Genomic DNA, 6,000 nt, shown 5'->3' on the forward strand with positions numbered 1-6,000 from the left:
TCATACTCAGGTCCTTGACAGCAGTATGCAGATCCCTGGAGCAGTTTTAGTGGGTACTGCAGTGCACTTCAGACAAGCGGACCCATCCCCATCCCCCCTACCTGTTATGTTTGTGGAGGAAACAGCGAGCCCTCCAAAACCCACTGTACCCACATCTAGGTGCCCCCTTCACCCGTAAGAGCTATGGTAGTGGTGTACAGTTGTGGGTAGTGGGTTTTGTGTTTTTTGGGGGGGGACTCAGCACACAAGTTAAGGGAGATATGTACCTGGGAGCAATTTATGAAGTCCACTGCAGTGCCCCCTAGGGTGCCCAGTTGGTGTCCTGGCATGTCAGGGGGACTAATGCACTACAAATGCTGGCTGCTCCCACAACCAAATGGCTTGCATTTGGTTGTTTTTGACATGGACGTCTTAGGTTTCAAAAATCGCCGAAAGTCAGAAATGTCCATGTCTAGGGATGGCCAAATCTAGGGACGGCAAAATTTAAGGATTTGGACGTCCCTGATGGTATTTTCGAAATGAAAGATGGACGTCCATCTTATTTCAAAAATACGGGTTTTCCCACCCCTAGATTTTGGCGTTTTGCAAGGATGTCCAAATCGCAACTTGGACGTCCCTTTCGAAAATGTCCCTCCACATCTACTAGTGGGGGTTCTCACAGGAGATGTAGCCAAGGAGTGGGGATAGGTGCTCAACATCATCTACATCTTCTTTAGGGACCAGGAGGCATCAGAGAGGTCAAGTATAGAAACCTATGCACCCTACAACTGGGATGAAATAGTTTTCCCACCCACAACAACTATTCTGGTGCTCATGGTGTGAGCTCTACCATGCGGGATCTAGGGAAATGTCATCATTGTCTACAGAAGAGAAAAAAGTAAGGCAATTTGTAAGAAAAGACTATGGATTTCAATATTCTTATGTATCAACAGACATTATGTATTATATTGAGAAGAGTAGTGATGTCTGGGAGAAGGACTATGCACTTGCCAATTGTACACTGATCCGATTTACAAAGGGTTCCCAGAAAATCACCTATTGCTATTGCTGCAAACTACTTTGCCAGCAGAGATGTAGCATTGATACATAGGAAGATGTGTACAAATGCACTGTGTGAGGATCACCTACAAGGACATAGTGGTGACAGAATATGTGGTGGAGAGAGTGCTGCCAGAAAGATCCATTGTAAAGAAGCCCATCATGCTAGTTCAGAAAGCAGGATGATTCTCCAGCCAGTTCATTAAAGGAATCTGTAAAAATAAAATGACGGATACTTTTTTCTCCCTACCCTATTCTTGTTTTGTCTTCTGTGCTTTATTGTAGGGGAAGAAGCACTGGATCTGGACCAGCAGTAGAGCCTAGCAGTATCCAGAAGTTAGGGGGTCTTTTACTAAAGCCCTATGGGCCCTGCGGCAGATAACTCGTGCTAAGCTTCAGTGAAAGACCCCCTTAATTAGATATATATATATATATTGTAAAGTGGATCCTCTTTTCTCCTGGGTTGCAGCCCTTTCACAAAACCAAACTAAACAAAAACCCACTCCTGTATGGCACCCCTTTTTCCCAAAACAACAAACACTGCTACAGCGTGCAGGCTTCAACCGCTGCTTTCTCTCCCGGTCCCCTGGAGAGTAGCAGTAAAAAGAAAAAAAAACACACGGCTTAATTCAGCCCTGGTTTCAAAACACAGTTCAATTTTAGCCAAGCTTTAAACACAGCACAGTCCAGCTAGGCTTTCAAAAACACAGTTCAATTTTTAGCCAAGCTTTAAAACACAGCATAGTCCAGCTAGGCTTTCAAAACACAGTTCAATGGCTTTGCGCGGGCTCAAAGCCTAGGGTCCCACCCTCTTGGTCAGTCACACTCTCTACTGACCTCCTCCCGCTTGACCCTGCTTAGCCCCGCTACTGCCTTGGCTTTCTCTGAGCCAAAGCTGAAAAGCCCCTCGGCTCTTCCAGGGTGTTCACCCTTTCTTTCATTAAAGCTCTTTTGTGGCTCTTCTTTCTCCACCCACCTGTTCCACCACCTCTTCCACCAGGTTGGAGAATCAGCCTTATTCCTTCCCCTGCGGCCCTCCTCTGGAGACTCCTGGGAATGCACATAGTAGCACTACAATACCTTTTATTACCTCATAGTTAATATTTATTAAATTACCAAATGTATTTTGTAGCACTGAATTATTATGATATCAACAGTGAAGTAAACACACTACAATAATAGAAAGTTTCCAAACTCTAAATATGTAAGTATAACAAAATACAATTTTATTAAATTAAACAAATAATCTCAATATCAAATAAGACACAACATTCATTTCACCCCTCCATCATAATATATTTTTGAAAAGATTTTTCTTGTTAAATCAGAAGAGTTAGTCCATGGAGAATATATCCAAGTATACCAGTACAGTCACCATGAATCCATCCATGTAGTTCATTGGAATTAAAACATCAATCTTCTCCCATGGAACTTCAATCACAAACTCTTCGGTCCAAAACTTCTCACATCAATATAAGCACAATGTGTCACTCTACAACTCCAGTTATAATAAAGATCATCCAGCCCGACACAAATTTGTGTTTCGCCCCAAAGGCATCATCAAGAGCTTTCAGTCTGTGCATACAAAGTATTACAAAATTGTAATACTTTGCATGCAATTTTGAGTGAAGAAACATTTTCTCAGATTTGTATTAATATTATTACTTGTAGCTTCATTGCATGCCCCCTAGTCCTAGTATTTTTGGAGAGTAAACAAACAATTCACTTCTACATGTTCCACTCCACTGATTATTTTATAGATCTCTATCTTCCCTCAGCTGTCTTTTCTCCAAGCTGAAGAGCCCTAGCTGCTTTAGCCTTTCCTCATAGGGAAGTCATCCCATCCCCTTTATCATTTTTGTCGCCCTTCCCTGTACCTTTTCTAATTCCACTATCAGGGGCATTTTCAAAAGAGAAAGGCGCCCATCTTTCGACACAAATCGGAAGATGGGCGTCCTTCTCTCAGGGTTGCCCAAATCAGCATAATCGAAAGCCAATTTTGGGCATCCTCAACTGCTTTCCATCGCAGGGATGACCAAAGTTCCTGGGGGCATGTCGGCAGCGTACCGAAGGCGGGACGAAGGCGTGCTTAAGAGATGGGTGTCCTTGGCCAATAATGGAAAAAAGAAGGGCGCCCCTGATGAGCATTTGGCTGACTTTACTTGGTCCCTTTTTTTCACGACCAAGCCTCAAAAAGGTGCGTGAACTGACCAGATGACCATCAGAGGGAATTGGGGATGACCTCCCCTGACTCACCCAGTGGTCACTAACCACCTCCCACCCTGAAAAAAAATAACTTTAAAAACTTTGTCTTTTTTTTTTTAGAGTATGGGTGAAGGATGTCTTTCACTATGCCTCTGTCCCTGCAACGGCAGTTGAGGACGTCCAAAATGTGATGTTTCTGTGAGAAGGATGTCCATGCCTGGGTGTTTCTGTGAGAAGGATGTCTATGCCTGCAACACCCCCTTTATTTATTTGGATTTTGAATTACAAGTAGCAGCAGTGGGCTTTGAGCTGGCCACCTCTGGATTGCAAGACCTCTTGCCACTGGGCCACTCCTCCACTCCACTCCCTTGAAATTTGACTGTCCCTATGGGGGGTCAGTATGCAGGACCCTGGGTGGGGAGGTATGTGTATGTCAGCGGAGGCATAATGAAGGCGTGGACATCCTTCTTTCAAACTGCCCCCCCCCCACAGGAATGGCCAAATTTCAAGGGTGTGGAGGAGTGGTCTAGTGGTTAGAGCACTAGTCTTGCAATCCAGAGATGACCAGTTCAAATCCCACTGCTGCTACCTGTGATCCAAAATCACAAAATCCTTCTCACAGATCCAAAATCCTTCTCACAGAAACATCCAAGCATGGACATCCTTCTCACAGAAACATCATACTTTGGACGTCCTCAACTGCCATTGCAGGGACAGAGGCATAGCAAAGGATGTCCATCACCCATACTTTAAAAAAAAAAAAAAAAAAGACGTCCTTGACAAGCACTTGGACGTTTTCATCTGGACTTGTATTTTTCTAAGGTTGTAGATGGCAATTTATTTAAGGTTGTAGATGGCTATTATACATGCAGCTTGTCTGTGTGTATGAAGCCATCTTTGGCATGCACAGAGCAGCCACGCATAATGCGTGGCTGCTCTGCACTGGCTTCCCCTCCTTAGGAAGGATATCGTGTGCAAATGAGCTAACAGCAAGCAGCTCATTTGCATGCGATTTCCTTCATGCATGCCCGTTCCTTTCCAAATCGCTAAGGGATTGGTAAGGGAAGGGCTTTTTCCGTTCAGTTAGTGCATCAGTTAGTCCACTGCAGTGCCCCCTAGGGTGCCCGGTTGGTGTTCTGGCATGTCAGGGGGAACAGTGCACTATGAATGCTGGCTCCTCCCATGACCAAATGATTTGGATTTGGTCAGTCGACCTAAATGTTGAGATTTGGGCGTCCCTGACCTTATTAGCGAAATGAAAGATGGACGCCCATCTTGTTTCGATAATACGTGTTTCCCTAACCCTTCGCCGAGACGTTCATAGAGATGGGTGCCCTTAGAGATGGTCATCCATGTTCGATTATTTATTTATTTGTTGCATTTGTATCCCACATTTTCCCACCTATTTGCAGGCTCAATGTGGCTTACAATTTTCCATCATGGCATTCGCCAATCCAGAGTGAAGATACAGTTGGTATTACATAAAGAAACATGGATGACATAATAAAATTAAGCTATCAGGTATAGAGAGAAAACATTCAAAATATCAGATATGTGGTGGTGCATTACAGATTATGCTCCTCCACATCTTTTTTGAGATGCTGGGACCAGAATTGAACTCAATATTCGAGGTGCGGTCGCACCATGGACCAATATAAAGGCATTATGATGTCCTCACTTTTGTTTTCCATTCCTTTCCTAATAATACCTAATATTCTATTTGCTTTCTTAGCTGCTGCAGCACACTGAGCAGAGGGTTTCAACGTATCATCAACAACGATGCCAAGATCCCTTTCTTGGTCGGTGACTTCTAACGTGGAACCTTGCATTACGTAGCAATAGTTCGGGTTCCTCTTTAACACATGCATCACTTTGCACTTGCTCATATTAAATGTCATCTGCCATTTAGATGCCCAGTCTTGTAATGTCCTCTTGTAATTTTTCACAATCCTCTCGCAATTTTTGAATAACTTTGTGTCGTCAGCAGATTTAATTACCTCATTAGTTACTCCCTTCTCTAGGTCATTTATAAATATGTTATAAATATGTGAAAACCTTGAAAGTGCTGCTCCTTTGTGGCTGGACGTTTGAAGTCCATGTGCACGGAGGTAGAATCAGCTTCCATACAGGAGAATCTAATAGAGGATGCAGAGTAAACCATTGCTCTTTTGTCCATTTCTTAGGTGATGTGAAGTCTCTTCTCCACTTTCTCCACTTTCTAGTGATTACAGAGTCCGATCAGGCTAGCGGAGACATCCTATTTGCAGTCAGCCTGATATGGGTTTTGAAATTCTGGATCTTTCTCCCACACTACATGCTGAGGTTGAACCAAGACTTTATCTAGAACATTTCAACAAAGGACAAAAACAAGCAAATGGCCCAATATTAAAAGTTACTTATTTGAGTAACAGTATCAGCTACCCAGATAGAAAGTGCTAATGTAAATATAGAAAAAAAAAAGAAGCATTTACCTTGTCCCCCCCCCTTTCCCAGAGAGGGGGGCATCTTGCAGAGGACAGGGAGGTACCGAGGTTGCAGGGCAGCCCAGAAACAGCACTGACACCTTTCAGTTAAAATGTTTAAAATGCTCCAGCACCGTTATAAAACCAAGAACTCAGGTGCCCATAGATGCTAGAGGTGTGTTTAAATTTTATGAGTTTGTAACTGTGGGGGGATGTGCAGTGAAGTCGGTTACAAGGCTGCTGATTGGCTGTCTGAGGCCCCAAGGAAAACTGTGAGCCTGAGGGGCATGTGAGG

The sequence above is a fragment of the Microcaecilia unicolor genome, chromosome 1 (assembly GCF_901765095.1).
Source record: "Microcaecilia unicolor chromosome 1, aMicUni1.1, whole genome shotgun sequence".
Lineage (NCBI taxonomy): Eukaryota > Metazoa > Chordata > Amphibia > Gymnophiona > Siphonopidae > Microcaecilia > Microcaecilia unicolor.